This window comes from Myodes glareolus, chromosome X, assembly GCF_982192425.1.
Source record: "Myodes glareolus chromosome X, mMyoGla1.1, whole genome shotgun sequence".
Lineage (NCBI taxonomy): Eukaryota > Metazoa > Chordata > Mammalia > Rodentia > Cricetidae > Myodes > Myodes glareolus.
Window position 1 is genome coordinate 132,666,645 of NC_142053.1, and position 20,615 is coordinate 132,687,259.

Genomic DNA, 20,615 nt, shown 5'->3' on the forward strand with positions numbered 1-20,615 from the left:
ACAGTTGACCTGGCAAGACATGCTCATTGTTGCAATAATAACACAAACATCATGGAAATAACCAGCCACTTTCTGATTGGATTTAATTTCAATTCCGCAAGATATACCCCTTATCTGTCACCATTTTTAGGCCAAGAACCTATGGCTAGGCAGGCTCTAACCTCTAGTGAACAACCTATTACTATTATTGCTCAGCTTAGTGGACTTAGTTTGACATCAATTCCTAAAGAGTTACTGTTATGACTGGTATGGACCATCACCATCATCCTGAGCTACTGCTGTGTCTGCCACCATCATCGCAGAGCCAAGCCTAGCAGTGGCAACATGAAGTCAGTCTGATTGTCTACCAGAAAGTCAACAATTATTCAATGCTGTCATTTTACTTTAGGGTTTTGGCAAACTATTTACTACTTCCTTATGAGGATGTGGTGAAACCTACCTACAACTTGTAATGATTGTTCTGTCTCTTTAAGAGACAAACCATGCCCACTCCATCCCCCATCTGCTGAGGCAGGCAGGTCTTCCTTCCTGCTTGCAGCCTTACTCTCTCTCTCTCTCTCTCTCTCTCTCTCTCTCTCTCTCTCTCTCCTGACTCTCTCTCTAAAAGACAGCTTCAGTCTCTTCCCCCCTTTTCCCCTTCTCCCCTTCCTTCCATAACCCACTAAATAAATATCCAACCTCACTCTGCATGGTGTGCCTATCTGTCTGTCTCTTGTCTGCCACTGCCACATGACTCACCACCGGGGACCAGTCACCTTCAGAGAACTGCTGTATGGTCTCGTGCACCGTCCCTGCCTAGGACTGGCTGCTCTCAGGGCCTGATGCCTGCTGCCACATGGCCTGCTGCTGTTGTAAAAGGAGCAGTGGGCCACTTCCCGTTGCCCTGCTCCTGGCTAGCTTTATCCAAAATAATTACACGGAAACTGTATACATTTAAACACTGCCTGGCCCCTTACTTCTAGCCTCTTATTGGCTAACTCTCACATCCTGATTCAACCCATTTCTAATAATCTGTATGTCACCACGAGCTCGTGGTTTACTGGGAAAGATTCAGCATGTCTGACCTGGTAGCTTCATGGCGGCTCTCTGTCTCTGCCTCCTTTCTTCCAGCATTCTGTTCTGTCTATTCAGTCTATCTAAGCTGCTGTCCTATCAAAAAGGCCAAAGCAGTCTCTTTATTTAACCAATGAAAGCAACACATAGAAAGAAGACCTTCCTACATCATTTTCCCTTTTTTCTGTTTAAACAAACACATAGACAGAAGACCCTCCTACACCATGCTGCCACCGCTTGTTGTCCTGCAGCATTTCTACTGCCTGCCCCCTCTGGGGATCCTGCAGCAATTTTTAATAATCCATTATACAACTCCTCCTGCATCATGCAGGGCCTTCCAGTCACAACATCAGCAGCAGCTACTTCCTCAGGGTGGCCCTGCAGGTGGCATTCCCCCAGGTGCTGACTACCCCAGGGCTCCCAGGGAGCACAGAGCAGTCCTTTGTCTGGATCGACCCGAGCAGCAAAGACCCCCAAGTGTTGCTGACTCTCAGTCCTTTGAAGGAATGGAGTCCAGTGCCTCAGTGACTGGCCTTGGAGAGCTGGACCCAGGGGCCTTGCTGGACAGGGATTTGGAGTATAGGAGGAAGCTATGGAAAGTTTCAGGTTCTGAGCATGGTAGTGTCCCCTCCTCCTGCAACAGCAAAGATAAGGCACGTGGCAGACATCACTGCTTCACAAATGACTCAGGCATTAAGCTGTGTGCAACTGGAGCCACCATGATGATGGTCTCAAAGAGTTTAATACTCTCAGATGATGTCCTGGATGGGCTACTGGACTTCTGTGACAGTTGTCACTGAAGGACTTTGTCTGTCCTCTGAGGAGTAGTCTCGAGAGCCTGAGCTCCCCCATCTGCCACCGCTGTCTTCATGCCTACTGCTAAATGCCATCAATGAACAGGACTCCCCACACTCACAGTGCAGCAGCTCCCCCAGCTTGACCAGGCCCTGACTGTATCTGAGAGCTTGACAAACAACCAGGGTAGGGGACACCCACAAGAGAAGCATTAAGTGACTTTTAGAAGTGGTACAACTGTTATGCCCAGATCACGGAGTGCCCCCAAAACCAACCAAGAAACTGAGTCCTGTATGTAAAAGCAAAGAAGCTTTTTTCTTAAACAAGTTTGCAAACTCGGTCTCTCCATGTGTCCAACGCATTGCAGTGATCGGAGAGCCCCAAGCTTAGTTAGAGTTAGGTTTTTATAGTAGCAAAGGTGGGAGTGAGGGATTTTTAAGGTTTAGGACCCTGGTTGGCTGGTATTTGTCTAGGGATGTCCTAGTGAAAAGCGATGGGTGTGTGCTAGCTGGTGATCCCATCTACAATGGTTGGAATGCTAGGAATTTCCTTTGGATGGTCTGTTCCTGGGTGGCACCTGGGTTGTCTCAGTTTGTGGTCTTTATCTAAACCATACATTGCCTCAGGGTAAACTACTGAGACTCAGGCCTCTATTGAGCTTGTCATGACTGGGTTCTATAACAACCACTTTGTCCTTTTATTTTTTTCCTTTCTGTCAAACTTTCTCCACATCTCCATGAACACACTTGGGGTGTATGCCTCATCTCCCCCACAAAAGCACAGAATTGTAGTGTTATGCCCAAAGTCCAGATCCCCAAAATACCACGAGACCAATCCCATGCAAAAGCAAAGAGTCTTTATTGTGAGTTGACTCAGGCCTCTCTGTCCATCTATCTGAAGCAGCAGCAGATCAGGAGAGATCTCAGGCAGCACGATGAAGGGATTTTTATAGTGGCCATGTAAGAAGGGGCAGGTTTGGGGAATTTCAAACTTGCATTGTAATGGTTTTCTGTCTCTTTAAGAGACAAACCACGCCCAATCCCTCCCCCATCCACTGAGGCAGGCTGATCTTCAGCTTCTGGCCTGAGCTCACTCTCTTTTCCATCTTCCTCTTGGAGAGGCAGCTTCGCTTCTGCCTCTCTCCCCACTTCTCCACTTCCCCCCTTCTCTGTCTCTTTCTCCTCTTTTCTCCCTCCCTCCCTCTGTCTCTGTCTCTCTCTCTCTCTGCCCCCACCTTCTCCCTTCCCCCTCCATAACCCCCTGAATAAATATTCAACCTCACTCTGCATGTCGTGTTTATCCATGTCTCTGTCTCCTGCCTGCCCACTGTGTGTCTCCCTGCCTGGGACCAGCCACTGCTCGGAGACTGGCAGCCATCTCTGCCTGGGACTGGCTGTTCCCAGAGCCCGCTGCCTGCTACCACATGGCCCGCTACCACCATTTGGGACCTACAGCATTTCTGCTGCCTACTGCTGCGGGGATCTTGCAGCATTTTTTAAAAAAATCATAAAATGCATAGCTACAGGTTTGGGATTGGCTCAAGCTTTGAGGAGGAATATCCAGACTGAGCTGACTGGCTGCCTTGGGTCTAAGGGGAATTGCAGTAATGTTGTCTCAGCATGAGGACACCTGGAATTGTTTACTCATTTCTGATTGGTCTCTCCCTGTGGAGGTGAGGTGTTGCTCATTCCTGATTGGTCTCTCTTGGTGGGGTGATGTGCTATCTGTTTCTGATTGGCTTCTCCCTGTGGGCTAAGGTCAGGGGGAGGTGATGCTTCTAGACTAGAGGGAGCTACTTTCCAGTGTAGGGATTAGTTGGCTCTAATTTTAGGGTCAGGGCGTATTTCCTAAACTGGCTCTGATTCTAGAGGGCAAGTGTGTTCTTTGGCTCTGGTTTCAGGGTCAGGGTGTTTTTCTCTGGTTCTGGGTTCTGGGATAAGGTGTTTCTTTTGCTGGCTCAGGTTCCAGATGCCTTGTTTGTTTCTTTCACCGGCTCTGGGTTCAGAGTCAGGGTGCTCAGGGATTCAGGGATTGTGCTATGGCTACAGATCTACAGGGGCCTGAGTCTTTCAGTAGAAGACTGAGAGACTGGTTCTTGTTAGCATTCAGGCGTTATGTTGACCTGCCCTTGGTGACCTAACAGACTGTGTCACCAACCCCAACCACTCCCTATGCGCATGCACTTGCTAGTATTTCAGGCATTATGGTAGCCTGCCCCTAGGGTCCTCAGTTGTAGCCACTAAGAGCATCCCCTCTATGCATGTGTTGTTAGTATTCAGGCAGATACTTGGCCAGCCCAGGTTTCTATGGCTGCTACATCACTATGTAGTCTGTGCGCATGCACTAAGCCTCCTTTAAAAGCTCTGCCCATTCCCCCTTTCTTTCCTGCTGATTCACTGAAGAGGCAAACAGACCTTTGCACCTCTCTCCCCCCTTTTTTCTTCCCTTCCCCCAATAAGCCCTCCTTGTGAGCCCTGTTGCAGGATGGCGTCTCTCAGTCTCCTGCCTTTTTTTTTTTTTAAATTATAACAGTTCTGGAATTAATTCTGCATTCCCCTTTTTCAGAGCTGTATCTCACCTACCTGCTTAGCTGAGACACATGTGTCTGGAAAGCCCTCAAGGACTGAGGTTGGGGCTGTGCTCCAAGATAGTTCTCTGTGATGGAGTGCATTTGGAAGGGAATGTCACTGTGTCTCAGTCTGGGAGAGACAGTTTATCTTGGCCCTGAGTGAAGTAGGAAATCCTGAGCCTCTGGCTGTCACCTGTGGCTGCCAGTGTCTGCAGAGCTGACATTGGTCTAGTCTAGTGGGAGGGTGAGAACCAATGGACAGGTTGGTGAGTGACTTGTTGATCTGGCAAGCCCCGGGTGTAAAGTACACATTTGTGCATTGTAGAGGGGGTCCTTCCCAGTAGGCTTTGGCTGGTTTCAGCCTGGTTCAGGTGGATAAGCTTACGCTGTGTTCTTTTTTTTAAAAACAGTGTTGTTGATTCTTTTTTAAAATTTTTAAATTTATTTATTTATTAAAAATTTCCACCTGCTCCCTGCCTCCCTTTTCCCTTCCCTCCCCACCTCCCCCTCTAGTCCTAAGAGCAGTCAGGGTTCCCTGCCCTGTGGGAAGTCCAAGGTCTTCCCCCCTCCATCCAGGTATATAAAGGTGAGCATCCAAACAAACCAGGCTCCCACAAAGTCAGTCCCTGCAGTAGAATCAAAACCCAGTGCTACTGTCCTTGGCTTCTCAGTCAGCCTTCATTGACAGCCACATTCAGAGTGTCAAGTTTGATCACATGCTCCATCACTCCCAGTCCAGCTGGTCTTGGTGAACTCCCATTAGATCAGTCCCACCGTCTCAGTGGGTGGACGCACCCCTTGTGGTCCTGACTTCCTTGCTCATGTTCTCCCTCCTTCTGCTCCTCATTTGGACCTTGGGAGCTCAGTCAGTTGGGTCAGGAGAAGAGAGTGTGAGCAAGCCTGGTGGTGGTAGCACTGGGTTTTCTGTGAGTCGGAGCATAAGTCTGATGTCTGGTTGAGATATAGCCTCCTCTACCTTTGCCCTTTGTCTATGCACACAGGTGACCAATGGTCATCGTCAGTCCTGAACACAGTCTGCAGTGACCTCATAGCCTGTCTCTCATACACTATTTTCTCTTGAGTTTGACTAAGTCTGTTGTTTATTTAAACTTACCACTTAGAATGAATACCTTGGTTATCTGTGGTTCTCATGGCTGCCCCTGTCTCTAGACATGCATTATCTCACAACCTCCAATTTGTTTGTGTGTGTTTACATCCTGACTTTTTTTCTTCCTTTTCCTTTCTTATCAACAGTGCTGAGTCTACGTAAGATCGTTCGAGTGCAGGGAAAGAACCAGATTCTTTGCATGATCCGAGCTGTGTGAGAAATGTCCCTGTCAGCTCCTTCTGTGCTCCTTTTTCCTATCAAAGCACGACTGGTTCTCTAGAGCCAGACGACAATAACAAGGCCCGGAGGTCCTCCTGCAGATGGCTATCACCTCCTGCCCAAGAGACTCATTTCACAGGTTGTACAGGAGAGTGAGTCACCGCTCTCTAGCAGGCCCAGCCATCAACCTGCCCAGGATCGCCAGGAATCTCTGGCAGACACTTTGTTGCCACACGTGTGCACCTTCTCTGTGGAGGTCTAGATGGTTGATGTGTGTCCAGAGGGGCCTGAGCTGCAGCCTTCTTGTTAAAATCTCAGACAATGAAGCTTCCACAGGGGAATAAGTTTTTCCAAATGAACCTCTCTTTAGTCAACTGATAATGAGGTAGGACTTCTCATTTTCTTTCCCCTGACAGAGTGGGGAGCCGGCCTAGGGGCTGACTAGCTTCAGTGAAGCACCCACCATGATGACTGAGCTAAAGCCTCGCCCCTGCTGCTTTAGGCCGTACAAATGCTCAGAGAGAGAGCACCAGAAAGAGTGAGTTAGGGGACAGGGAGATATGACTGAGTTGGGTTTTCAGGTAAATGGGAGAAGCAGATTGGCAGAAGACTTGGTGCTATGGTCAGCTTTGCAGCCACTAACACATTCCTGTGTGAGACAAATCAATGTCCGCCAGTTATTGTGAATATGTGTATTTTAAGCAATAAGACTCAGCTGCTCAGACTTCCTGGGCAGTCTGGGTGATGTACATCCTGTGCTGTGATTGTTCTGAAGACAGACTGGCCCTTACACTGTGAGAAGCCCTAATAAAATCCATCCCAACATTAAAAAAAAGAAAACCTATTCTTTGCTCACACAATATGTCCTGATTACAATTTCCCCTCCTTTTACTCTTTCTGGTTCCTCCCCACCTCCCCTCTCATCCACATCCACTCTTCTGGCCCTCATTAGAAAAGAACAGGCTTCTAAGAGATAACAGCAAAACATGACAAAATAAAATATTCTAAGATTAAGCATTCAGTCTCCTAGAGGTTTTTAAAACCTGCACAAGACTTCAGTATAATCAAGATAATTGGCCATGATGTCCTGCTGTTAGTCTAGGAACAGTAGGTGTCTGAAAGAAGGAGAGGCAGTTTTCTCTGATAGTATAGACCCTGGGAAGTCAAACTCACTCTAGGGGAAGGTCACGCATCTAAAAATGTTTGGGAAGAACAAATTGGTCTTGAGGTTGTTTTTTTAAATTACATTTATTTGTATGTGTGGGTGCATACTTTGTCATGGTGCTTGTGTGGAGGTTAGAGGACAACTTTCAGGAGTCAGTCTTTTCTTTCCACCATGCGGGTTTCAGGGAGTGAACTCAGGTCATCAGGCTTGACAGCAAGTGTCTTTACCAACTGAGCCATCTTGTCAGTTCTTGGTGAGCTTTTTTTTTGAATGACACTAAGTTGGATTATTTGTAAAGGGGAGTTGTCTAGGATTAGTTGGGGGAAGGAGTATGAATACCACCAAAAACCATCGTGCAAAATTCCCTAAAAAAATAATAAAAATTTTAAAACTCAGCCAGTGACCCCCTAGCATTGACACAGGTACATGAGTAATATAGAAAAGTCAATTCCCACTTTCAAGCAATTAAAAATTAAGTATTAATATACAATGATATACTCAAAGACTTATTTAGGCGAATGACGTGGGATTCCCCTCTGTATGCTGTGATTACCATTGATTAATAAAGAAACTTCTTTGGGCCTATAGCAGGGCAGAACAGAGCTAGGCAGGGAAAACTAAACTGAATGCTGGGAGAAAGAGGACTGAGTCAGGGAGATTCCATGGAGCCGCTAGAGGGGAAAGACACGGGCTGCCATCTGGAATCTTGCTGATAGGCTGTGAGCCTCATGATAAAATATAAAATAATAGAAATGAGTTAGCCAAAGATGCAAGAGCTAGCTAGCAATATGCTTAAGTGATTGGCCAAGCAGTGATTTAAATGATAAAGTTTCTGTGTGATTATTTTCGGGAGTCTGTGCAGCCGGAAAATGAACAAGCAGTAAAAATGACATGTACAATCAAAGTCACAATAGGTAGGACTGAGAGAAACGAAGTGAGATTTAAAGAAATGGAGACATACATTATTCCATAGTTAGCACACTAAGATTGTTAAAATGCAAACTTACCACAAACTTATTCACGTATCAGTGTAATGTCAGTGAGAATACTAGCAAAATGTTTGATGAAACTGAGAAGCTGATTGTAAGGTTCATACTGACATGCAAAACATGCAGGATAGTCAAAGCAACACTAGAGGCACAAGGGTTGAGGATGAGACACAACCTGACTTATGTATTCTAATGCTTCAGGCATTTACACCAGGTGATCCTGGTAGAGATCAACCAGAATCAACACTAACTTAAGACCAGCCTGATCTACATAGGAAATTGCATGCTCCCCAAGTCTACATAGAAGAACTCTTATTTTAAACAAATCAAATACAAAAAGAGACAAGTGTGATGGCTTCTAGATGGGATCCACCTACTCAGGATGTGAAGGTGGGAGAATGGCTTGATATCAGAATTTTAGGACACTGTGAGTAGCACTCCCTTTAAGGAAAAAAAAGCAAATAAAGAAAAAGAATGTAGCCCAGACATATACCTCCCCATAGGTTAGCAGAAAAAAATTAAATATAAAACTTTATTGAGTTTTTTGAAAATTGCATATATGCACATAATGTATTTTAATAACATTCACCCCCTACTCTTCTCCCTATATCTTTCCAGATTGGTCCATGAACTTTACACTTTCTGCCAACACCACTTTCTCTTGTTTTTTAAGTAGTCTACTGAATCCAAATTGTCCTGCCTATATAGTCATGGGTATGCTACTATCCACTGGAGAATGGGGCCACACCCTTAAAAAAAACTGGCTCTCTCTCTTCTCCAGAAGTCATTGACTGTCGTTATTTGCCAGTTAGTCCCCTGCACTAGAATATTGTCTGGCGTAGACTTGTCTGGGTCTTGTACAACCACAGATGCTATGAATTCATGGGTGCAGTGACCCTGTCATATTAGGAAGATATTCTCTTGCTCCAGTCCTCCCTGATATCTGGATCTTAGAGACTTTTTGTCTCTCCTTTCCTAATGTTTTCATAGCCTTGGGGTAAGGCAATTGGATGTGATGTCCCATCTGTGGCTCCTCTCTCCTTCCCACTTTTCTGCACCTTGACCAGTTGTGCCTTAATGCATTCATTGTTTTTCACTACACAAAGAAACAACTCTGATGGGGTCTGAGAGCTATATTGATCTATATAGAATGAGATGAGAATTTCCAGGGTAATTTGATACTGTGTTCACTCAGTAAAATAACATTAGTAGCTTATTCCTGGGGCCTGGGAGCTCCCAGACTTGCATTCTTGGCCAGATTTACCATACTAGACAAGTGATTCCTCCTGTGGAAGCCTTAATTCCAACCACAAATGTTTTGGTTACCCCATAATATCCGAGGTAGTTTGAATGTAATCGGTCCCTATAATTTCATAGGGAGTGGCACTATTAGGAGGTGTGGCTTTGTTGGAATGAGGATGGCCTTGTTGGAGGAAGTATATCACTGTGGGGGATGGGCTTTGAGGTTTCCTATGCTCAGGATACTGCCCAGTGTCTCAGTTGACTTCCTTCTATCTGTAAGACATAGGACTCTCAGCTACTCCTCCAGCACCACACCTGCCTGCCTCCATGCTCCCTGTCATGATGATGAAGGACTGAACCTCTGAACCGTAAGTGAGTCCCCATGATTAAATGTTTTCCTTGTAAGTGTTGCCATTGTCACAATGTCTTTTTCACAGCAATAAAAACCCTGACTAAGACAGCATTCATGCCCTTGTGCACCTTTAGGCATATCTTGCCATGATGGTCATTATTGTAGCTCACAGGGTTTACAGCTGACAAAGACTGTTGATGGCTTTTTCCTGCTCCAGAACTGTACAGAAAAATTCTGTACTATAAAAGCTAGCCACTGCAGAGGAAGCTTTCTGCTAAGTATCAGTTTGATTTTTCCATGACCTGAGACCAAAGTTTGGTATCTCCAGAAAAAGTGTTTACCATTTTATCAGGTGGCAACCAAAAGCAACAATTTGAAGAGAAAGAGGCAATTTAGTGAAGTAAATGGCACTGTGGCAGATGGCTACTGGTGGGCAACTGGACGTGCTCGAATCCCTGCATCTCATTAGATCCAAAAATAAAGCAGATTCGGAGTCCAACATCGTAAAATGTAAGAGTGTAGACCTTCCAGAAATAAGCACAGTAAGTGAATTTCTTAATATGTGAATAATCAAATGTTACCTAGATCTGACACCAAATACACAAGCCAACAAATCAATAAAGTCTGGGAGTGTAGACCATTGGTAGATCAATTGTTCAGCTGGCAAACATCCAGTGTTTGATTCCTGGATCTTCAGAAACAAAGCAGAAAAATACAGAAGAGAAAATGTTAAGAGTTGAGTCAAAGATCTTTGGATAACAAATATGCACATGAAAATATACTCAACAGCATTACCATAATTAAATATATATACATTTAAACATAATACATCACTACATATCTCTTTAAATGGAAAATATTAGAGGGACTGGTTCCATTAGTTCCTTGGATTGTTGTTGTGAGAAAATACCTGACAAAAGGAATTGAAGGAAAGATTTAAATTTGTTCCACAGTTTTTGTGTACATTTCATCATGGCAGAGAAATTATGGTAACAGGAGCTTGAGGCAGGTAGTCACATATTCTCCCTAGTCTGGAAGTAGAGAGGGATGGATGCTCAGCTTACTTTCCCTTTGTATATTCAGTTTAGGACTATTGCATAAGGAAAGGAACCACCCACAGTGGGTGTGTGTTACCCTTTCAACTAAGCTAATTTAGACAGTCCCTCACTGGCCTACCCCAAACTGTTCCTTCAAAGTGTTTCTAGATCAATTTGACAGTCTCAATTAACACAGGGCATACTAGGTGTGAACAGATACATGAAGGAGTTGGTACACACAATCATTGCTTCAAGGAATTTGAAATCGTATAACCAGAACATGGGATGATTGAATGTGGCTCTAGGCCCAGGAGCTTTGAAGACTGAAGAAGAAACATTAGAGTGGGGGAGGGGATGACTCAGGTAGTAAAGTGCTGCCTACACAAGCATGAGGAACTGAATATGGGTATCCGGGACCACATGAAGAAGTGGGCATACTTATAGGCCTCTTTATCTTTAGTATGACGTGGGTATTATTGCTGAGACTCACTGGCCAGTCGATGTAGACGACATAGAATGATCAGTTCAGTGAGAGAACTTGTATCCAAAATAAGGTGAAGAGTAATCAAGGAAGACACTCCACAACCAACCTTTCCTCCTCACATGCAGGTACATAGACATTCATGGACACTGTGCACTTTCACATACATATACATTCATCAACATATAAAACACACACACACATATACATACACGTGCACAAAGTAATAGGGCTTCAAGGCTGGGACCACTTCACCCTATCTCGAGAAGGATGGACAATGTGAATAACTCAAGGATGGAGGCACATAAATGTAGTCCTAATACTAAGTAAGCAAAGACAGAAGAAACCCCTGTAAGATCAAGGTCAGACTGGCCTACAGAGGGAGTCCTAAGCCAGTCTAGGGTACATAGTGAGAAGCTACCACAAAATGAAAAAAGAAGGTACAGCTGCATTGTAAAATAGTTGGGCAGTTTCACAGAAACATAACTCCACACCTAGTAGATGATCCTTTTACTCTATTCTTTCATTATTACCCCCAAAGAACTGAAATATGTATACCTCATGAGTACAGCCATCCACTGGACTATAGTCAATATACCAGGAGTCACACTCTTGAAGGAAACCAACTCTTCCTCCCCCAGAAGCCATAAACTGTCAGCAGCTCCTCCATTAGCTGTGGGGGCTTGTGAGTCCCTTGAAACCCACACTCTAATGTTGACTGATGTTATCTGTGCAGGTCTTATGCACACAAACTCCACTGCTGTGAGTTCAAAAGTGCAGCCAACCTGTCACTACTAGAAGACACAGTCGTCCTCAGATCCCCCCTGAATTCTGCCTCTTGTCATCTTTCTGTCCCGTTTTGCCCTAGTCCCTGAGCCTTGAGTTCAGCACGAGCCCCTGGAGTGGCTAAATAGATGCATCTTCGGCACTGTGACCACTTGTGGGTTTCTGCGTCAACCACCATCCACTGCAGAAAGAAACTTCCCTGTGGACAGTGAGAGCTACACTAATCTATGGGTATAAAGACATCCATGTAGAGGGCAGCTCCATATGGGCCTGTTTATCAAAGTAATCATCCCAAGTTCATCGCTGGGCCTGTGAGCTCCCCGTGCAGGATAGACCAGAAAGTCTCTGCTCTGTGAACTAGTCACTCCCCTGACTGGAAATGACAGGGCTTTCTCTGCTGAACTGTGGTCTCCTTCAGGATGTTGTCTACGCTTGGGAACTGCCTGCTCCTCAGTACCAACCCAGAGGATCCCTCAGAGGCAACTGACTTTACGGACTGGTTGCTTCCTCTGATGCACGTTCCAGAGGTTTAGAGGGTAAGGGTGAGGTGGAGGGCGGTGACAGTACAATTGAAGATCAAGTGCAGTGAGCGGATCCCTGGAAAGTACTCAATATCATGGTTGCACCATTGAAACAGTGTTTACTCTGAGTGTGCTGAGGCATGCATATACTCTCAGGTCTCCACGGTCATGACACTTAGACCTTTACACAAGATACAAAGAGACAGTCTCAGAACCAGAAGCCAAATAAGAAATAAGAGGGGGAAAGAGGGGTCTGGAGAGACCTCTCAGTATTTAATGGCACTTGCTGTTCTTTCAGAGGACCTGAGTTCAGCTCCCAGCACCCACGTTGGAGTGCTCACTAACACCTGTAGCTCCAGCTGTAGGGAATCTGACACAATCCTGTGCCCTCCCCCAGGTGTGCATATGAATATGACATAAGTATATACACACTGCACATGAATAGATGTAAATATACATTAAAAATTTAAAGTGAAATGTTCCCAACATCAGAAATGTTTTCTCTCAGCTAATTGCACATAGTCTCTCTCCAGCAAACCTGGGAAAGCTGAATGAAAGGTAGCTCAGGAGTAGTGACCAGCAACACCTCCTGTTGCAGGCAGAGTTGGTACCTGTGCTCCCTTGTCCAATGCCACGTGAGTCTTCTCACCAGCACTCCGTGTCATTCCACACCTGGCACCACATTCTCTGATAAAGATCACGGTGTCTCTTTTCTTTCTCTTCCATCCCCTGCATTCATCAGCAGACACCATCATGGCACAGTACTGTCTTCTCCCCTCCAGTCATTCTTAAATTTACCGTCCACCTAGTGCACTAGCTTCTGTGTGGGGCCTCATATTTCATAGAATTCATGCCTTTCACGGGACTTGTGGATCCATCCATTGCTTTTCTTCCCCAAACTGACTTTATACCACACTCCGGATTACATGTACATCTTTTCTGCTTGCACAAATGTCAGTCTAGCAGAATATAAAGACAAACATCGTTGTCCTGGAAACATGCTTGATTTAGGTTATTCCTTGTTTGTTGCTAGGTTTCTTTTCATTTGTGTAGAAATGTATTAGTCATGGTTTTCTTGAGTAACAGAACTTATATAATGAACCTATCTAAATAAATAGAAAAGGGCATTATTAGAGCAACTTACAGGCTGTGGTCTAGCTAGGCCAACCATGACTGTCTACCTATAGAAAGGTCTAGGAATCCAGTATTTGTTCAGAGCATGAGGCTGGATATCTCAGCTGTTCTGCAGTATCAAGCAAAATTCCAAAGTGTTGTGGAAACTCCTTCAGCCGATAGCCTTTTAGATACTGGCCCATTTTGGGCATGATCTGAGATACTCTAGGCACAGATGAAAAGTGTGTATGGTCCCTTTTGTGCTGGATTCAGTTCCCAGCTTCCAGCACACACAAAGGAACGTGGATCTCTATCCTTACTGTGAGTTTTATCCCCAAATAAATAAACTTTTGTTATACTCCCTTCTGGGCTATTGTGGACCTCTTAAATATGCCTACATTTTGCCACCCCGTGTTGGGCACCATTTTGCAATCAGAGACTGCCCTTTCATTTCTGGTCACCCAGATCCAAATAATCACACAAAAGCTATAGTAATTACAATATGGTTCGGCCAACGCCTCAGGCATATTCTTACCTAGCTCTTATATCTTAAATTGACCCATTTCTATTAATTTGTATATCACAACAAGGCTGTGGCTTACTGGTAAGGTTCCGGTGTCTTTCTCCTTCAGCAGCTACATGACATCTTCTTCATTCCACCTACTTTCTCTCTATATTTCTGTTTGGATTTCCCACCTGGCTTTACTCTGATAAGTCACTGGCCAAAACAGTGTTATTCATCGACCAATAATAGCAGCACATATACAGAAGGGCATCACACATTACCAAAGACATAGTTAATAGTAGTGAGGGAATAGTAGTTGCAGGTAAGGGGAGAGCAAGCAGGCAAAGAGAGCAAGCTTTCTCCTTCCATGTCCCTATATAAACTTCCAGAGAAGATGTGGCAAAGATTAAAGGTGTATCTTCCTACCTTATAAGATCTGAATTAAAGGTGTATCTTCCTACATCTTAGATCTGGATTAAAATTAGATCTTCCTACATCAAATTAAGCAAAAATCCCTCACATGTGTGCCCTCAATTTTGGGATTTTAGTTAATTCCAGATGGAGTCAGGTTGACAACCAAAATAGCCATCACAATTCACCCCCTCCAACTTCCACATAATCATATCTCCTTATATCATGTTTAGTCTCCAAATGAAAATGATAACAAGGTCATAATAATGCCTCAACATGGTAGAGTTATCTCATGTATAATAGCAACTGCATTAAGTATTTAACCAGGTCGTAATTATAGCTAACATTATATAACTATCTATCTTGTAACCATAAATGTATAATAAATTTAGAATAGGTGGCAATGTCCCTTGAGGGACAGTTTTTTACTATCTTAAACTTAAATGTGATAACCATTGATATTCTCTTAATTGGTGTTACATCACATGATGAAGAAATTGAGAAAAACCCTACAACTATCTGTACGAACACATTCTTAACAAAATATGACAGAAAACACACATTTCAATTACATTCCTCATTTCTGTAATTGGTCACATGACCTTAGCTGGAATTTATAATGGCCTTTCTATGCTACCCATTCTGTATTTCCTCCACCCTAGCATGAAGCTCAGTAGGCCTTGGCTCTTTTCCTGGATGAGTGACCCATACCTTCATTTTTGAAGGGAGGGTCTGTGCCGTTTGTCATCCTGCCTGGATGAGGCCGCTCTAATTTCCCATCGACTTTAATCACAGGACACGGTAGCACCTAGAGATGCCCTAAAGGATCTCCTGCACTCCAGACATAATCCTTCTTACCTTCATTGTGGAGAAGCAATCCAATTTTCCCCATGGTAATTTGGATCAATCACCCCTCCTAACACTATTATTCCTTTCTTAGCCTCTTGGTTTAAGGGCATCAGAAGCCCAAAGTGGCCAGGGGACGTCTGAACTTTCAGATTGATGGAATGTTTGCTGTAGCTCCTGGCAGGAGTGCTCCCCATATGGAACCAAAACTTCTAGGCCAACAGAACTTAAAACTGCAGGAACAGGAAGCAAACATTTTCCCAACGGGCCTGTAGGGGTGATAGTGAGTGGAACTATTCCCTTTGCCACACCTTGATTCCTGAACCTGTGGATCTGGGCTATGGGAGAAATTTTATATAGGGACTATTAACATCTAATAGATACAAAGCATATACCACATTCTGAAGAACCCTGCCCCAGGCCTCCAGGCTGCTGCCACTTTGTTGGTACTGTAACCGTGTCTTCAAAGGCCGCTCCATCTTTCTATCAGACCAGTTGCTTCAGGATGCTGAAGGACACGGTAAGATCAGTGGATTCCATGATTGTGTGCCTACTGTCACAGTTCTCTGGTTGTGAAATGAGTTCCTTGGTCAGAAGGATCACCGTGTGGAATGCCATAATGGTGGGTCTGGCATTCTGTAAGTCGACGGATGGTGATTTTAGCAGAAACAATACATGCAAGAAAGGCACATCTATAACCAGAATAAGTATCTACTCCAGTAAGGACAATACTTTGTCATTTTCATGGAGGAAGTGGTTCAATGTGGTCAACCTGCCATCAAGTCACTGGCTGGTTACCCCAGGGAATGGTGTCATATCTGGGTCTCCGCTGTTGGTAGATCTGGAATCAGCAGCAGCTGTAACCAGGTCAGCCTTGGTGAGTAGAAGTCCATGTTTTTGAGTCCATGCATAAGTCTCATCTCTGCCACCATAGCCACTTTGTTCATGGGCCCATCAGGCAATGAGAGGAATGGCTGGGGACAGAGGTTGAATGCCCACAGAATGGGTCGTCCTGTCTACTTGATTACTGAACTCCTCCTCCACTGAAGACACCTTTGGATGAGCATTTACATGGGGCACAAGTATCTTCCCAACCTCTGCCCATTTGGAAAGATCTACCCACATACCTCTTCCTCAGATGTCTTTCTTGCTAATTTCCCAAATCCTTGACCATCCAGACAACTCATTGTCTACAGCTCATGAATTAGCAGACAACTGTACATCTGGCCATTTCTCCTTCCAAACAAGTTGTTTGACCATGTACACTGCCCAAAGCTCTGCCTACTGTTAAGGTTTCCCTTCACCAGTATCTTTCAGGGTTGACCCAGAAAGGGGTTGCAATGCTGCAGATGTCCACTTCTAGGTGGTACCTGCATCAAGTGCAGAACCACCAGTGAACCAGGCCCTAGTCTTCTTTCCCTCACTCACCCAGTCATAGGACACAGCCCATGAGGTTGTAGGTGCATACTTGTCAGCAGGCAGCATTGTAACAGGAGTAGAAACCATAGGCATTTAGGCAGTGTCTTCGTGTAACTTGCTTGTGCTTTCAGGACCACTCAGGCCTGATCTCATATGTACCACTTCCATTTGATAATAGACTGCTGTTGTGTAAGTCCTATTTTGTAACTTTGTGGATCAGATAACAGCACATGATGAGCTCAGGTCACATGATAGTCTGGTCGCCCACTGTCAAACATTCAGCTTCCACTAAGGTACATTAGCAGGCCAAGAGCTATCTCTCAAAGGGAGAAGAGTTGTCTGCAGATGATGGGGAAGCCTTGCTCTAAAAGCCCAAAGGTCTCTTCTGTGATTCACCTATAGGGCCTTGCCAAAGACTCCAAAAGGCATCCTTATCTGTCACTGACACCTCAAGTCTCATCGGGTGTGCTGGATCATGTGTTCCAAGTGGTAGAGCAGCCTGCACAGCAGCCTGGACCTGCTGAAGATCCTCTCCTGTTCCATGCCCACACAAAGCTAGCAGCTTTCTGAGTCACTTGGTATATGGACTGGAGTAGTATACCTAAATGGGGAATGTGCTTTCATCAGAATCCAAATAGGCCCAGTAAACATTGGGCTTCGTTCTTGGTGGTGGGAGGGGACAGGTGCAATGATGTGGCACTTCCCTCTGCTGCTCTTGCCTGGGCTGATTACAAATGGTGCCAAAACATTTGGTAAGAATATCCACATAAAGCCCAATGAAGCTTAAAGGTAGGCTCTGTTTTTTGGCAGCGAGCAGATGTGTGGCTCCTTTAAGAGAAGGCTTCCTGACTCAGCATTAGCAGCAAAAATTGCATGGCTTCTTTAAGAAACAGCTTCTTGCTTTGTGCTGGTAGCACAAATGGCTCTGGCTCTTTGAGGAGGTCCTGTTACAGAGCACTTGAATGAGGTGTGTGGGCAGTATGCTTCAAGTTACGTGGTGCCTGCATGGGCCAACTGGGTCCCAGAGTGGGGATGGTAAACATGACTCCCAAAGCTGCAGTAAATGGACCTCTGCCATGTTGGAAAGCCGAGCAGGGCGGAACCAACAGCCAAAGCAGATGCTTTGGTCCTTGCTATGCCTGCTTAACAGTTTACAACAGTGATCAAAAAAGGATTACACATACACAATAAAGACAGATTCAGACAAAAATAAACATCTGAACGGGTCACAGTGTGTTTAAAAAAATGTACATCAGCTTAAGTAAAATAGAAAATGGGTATAGAGAGTTATAGAAAGTAATAGTATTAAAATTAAAACAAAGTCTTTAAAGAGACAAGTTAAAGGAGTAGAGATAATAAAATAAAATTTAAAAAGTAATAGAGAAAAAAGTCATGTAAAGACAAAATATACGCAGAGAATCTTGATTATGTATATTATTGTGTTTTCTTTAGATTTTTGACTATTAATGAGTTAACTAATAAAAGCATTTGATTCTGGTAATTGCTAAGCTAAACCAACATACATATTTTAAAGGTATCTTGACTTCTAAATTTGATTCTAAGGATATGTTACTTTGGAAAAGAGATTCTGATTTTGTTTCCACAGAAGATGAGAACCTGTGGATTCCTTCCAAGTTAATGTAATTTTATGGAACAAGACCCCCAAAAGGTCTCCATGAATCCCCCCAAATACTTTGCCCAACAAAGAGCAGGAAGCAGTTTGGAGAAAACTATGCACAAATTTCCAAAATTATTGTTTACAAACGTTTGTTTTTATTTAAAGGGGTTGATCATCAGTGGTTAATGGTCACAGTCATTTTTTTTAAAAAATAAGGGGGATATGATATAGAAATAAATATATTACATTGATATGGATCTTCATTTATTGATAAAAACTTAAGGTTGATTTTGTTACAATGTTTATAAGGATTTCTTCTCTTGTTTAAGGTATTGTGTTTGTGTAGTTCAATTAAAAACGTAATGTATAGTTATGAAATATAGATGAATTGATAGTCATCTATAATAATAAGACTTTTAATTAAATTATTAGGTTTTCTAGATATACAGAGATATATTTCAGTTAGATTATCTTTAACACTTCAAAGACCCACAGAGTATGGCATTTAAAATGTTTTAAGAACTTTGACTTTTCGGAGGAGTCTCGGTTGGGGAGAACTTGGAGGAGTGGGACGGTTGAGATGGAGGAAGGATGGCTATGGGAACAGGGAAGGAGATATCTTAATTGAGGGAGCCACTTTGGGGTTGGCAAGAGACTTGGCTCTGGAGGGGTTCCCAGGATTCCACGGGGATGACCCCAGCTAGGACCCTGGGCAGTGGAGGAGATATAGCCTTGTCCTATAGTACTACTGATGACTATCTTGAATATCACCATAGAACCTTCGTCTAGCAATGGATGGAGACAGAGACCCACATCAGAGCACTGGACTGAGCACCCAAGGTCCAGTTGAAGAGCAGAAGGAGGGAGAATATGATCAAGGAAGTCAGGATCACGAGGGGGTCACCTACTGAGATAGTGTGCCTGAGCTAGTGAGAGCTCACCAACTCCAGATGGACTGGGAATGAATGAGCATGGGATCAAAGTGTATTCTCTGAATGTGGTTGACAACTGGGACAGACTGAGAGGCCAATGATAATGGCACTGGGATTTGTCTCTACTGCATGTACTGGCTTTTTGGGATCCTATTCTCTTTGGATGCCTACCTTCCTAAGCTTGGATGCAGGGGAGAGGGCCTTTGACTTCACACAGGGCAGGGTGCCTTGCCCTCTCTTAGGACTGGAGGGAGTGGGGTGTGTGTAGGGGAGCATGAGGGTAGTGGGAGGAAGGGAGGAAGTGGAAATTTTGATTAGTATTATTTATAAAGTAATAAAAAAAGAGAAAAAAAGAACTTAGACTTTTCTTGACAGTGAGATATGTCTGCTTCTGGCAGCACCAATCTACTTCAAAAGGATGATGGGCATTGAAGAGGCTCCTTATGGAGTTTGCTAACCTTGCCTGGACTGCTTGATGGTATGCTGTATGAATTAAACAAGCAGCCCCCCTCCCCCCAAATGACTGATGAACTTGTCAAATAAGATGAAGACAGTTCTTCAGGGTTCCTGTTTCATGAAAGAGTCTTCCAGACATTCATCAGGATACAGAAACAGTCTTTTATACTATGAATCTGGAAGGCTGAAAATGGATGTCTCAACGTGACAGAAGAACTTTGGATGACTGACTGTCAAGACAGTGAGATGTCTCTGTCAATTGTAAAGTTTTGGAACTTGCTTACAATGCACTTCCAGTTTATTTAGGTAGTATTATAGCATTCTGGGGTCTTTGATGAGGTTGAAGACGATAATTATAATTGTTTTCCTTAGTTATGATAAAAGATAAATTAGATATGATGCTTTAGACTTACAAAGAAATATTGTAACTATAATTTTGCTTGATACCTGTTTTGTTATATGTAATTTTATTATGTTAATGTTAAAATCTTCCTTTTTGTTTAGACAGAAACAGGGAGATGATGTGGGATTCCCCTCTGTAAGCTATGAATATGTTTTATTACCATTGCTTAATAAAGAAATTACTTTGGCCTATCCATGGCAGAATATAACAAGGCAGGAAATTCAAACAGAGATAGAGGAGAAAAAAAGGTGGGATCAAGGAGATGCCACGTAGATGCTGAAGGAGAAAGATGTTAGAATCTTACAAGTAAGCCACAACATTGTGGTGATACACAGATTAATATGTATGGGTTAATAATATATATAAGAGTGAGCTAGAAATATGCCTGAGCCATCGGCCAAACAGTGTTGTAATTAATATAGTTTTTGTGTGATTATTCGGGTCTGGGTGGCCAGGAAACAGAAGTAGAGTCTCAGTTTACAGTGCCTAGGGAGTGACATTAGGAGAAGTGGTCTTGTTGGAATAGGTGTGGCTTTGGTGGAGGACATGTGTTACTGGGGGTAGACTTTGGGATTTCAAATACCCAAGCCAGGCC

At 43.8% G+C, this 20,615-nt stretch overlaps 1 pseudogene; it reads left to right on the forward strand.

The window, feature by feature from the left end:
• Positions 1–249: 249 nt before the first annotated feature.
• On the forward strand, positions 250–2,004 carry LOC125417858 (WW domain binding protein 1-like pseudogene; annotated as a pseudogene).
• Positions 2,005–20,615: the final 18,611 nt, after the last annotated feature.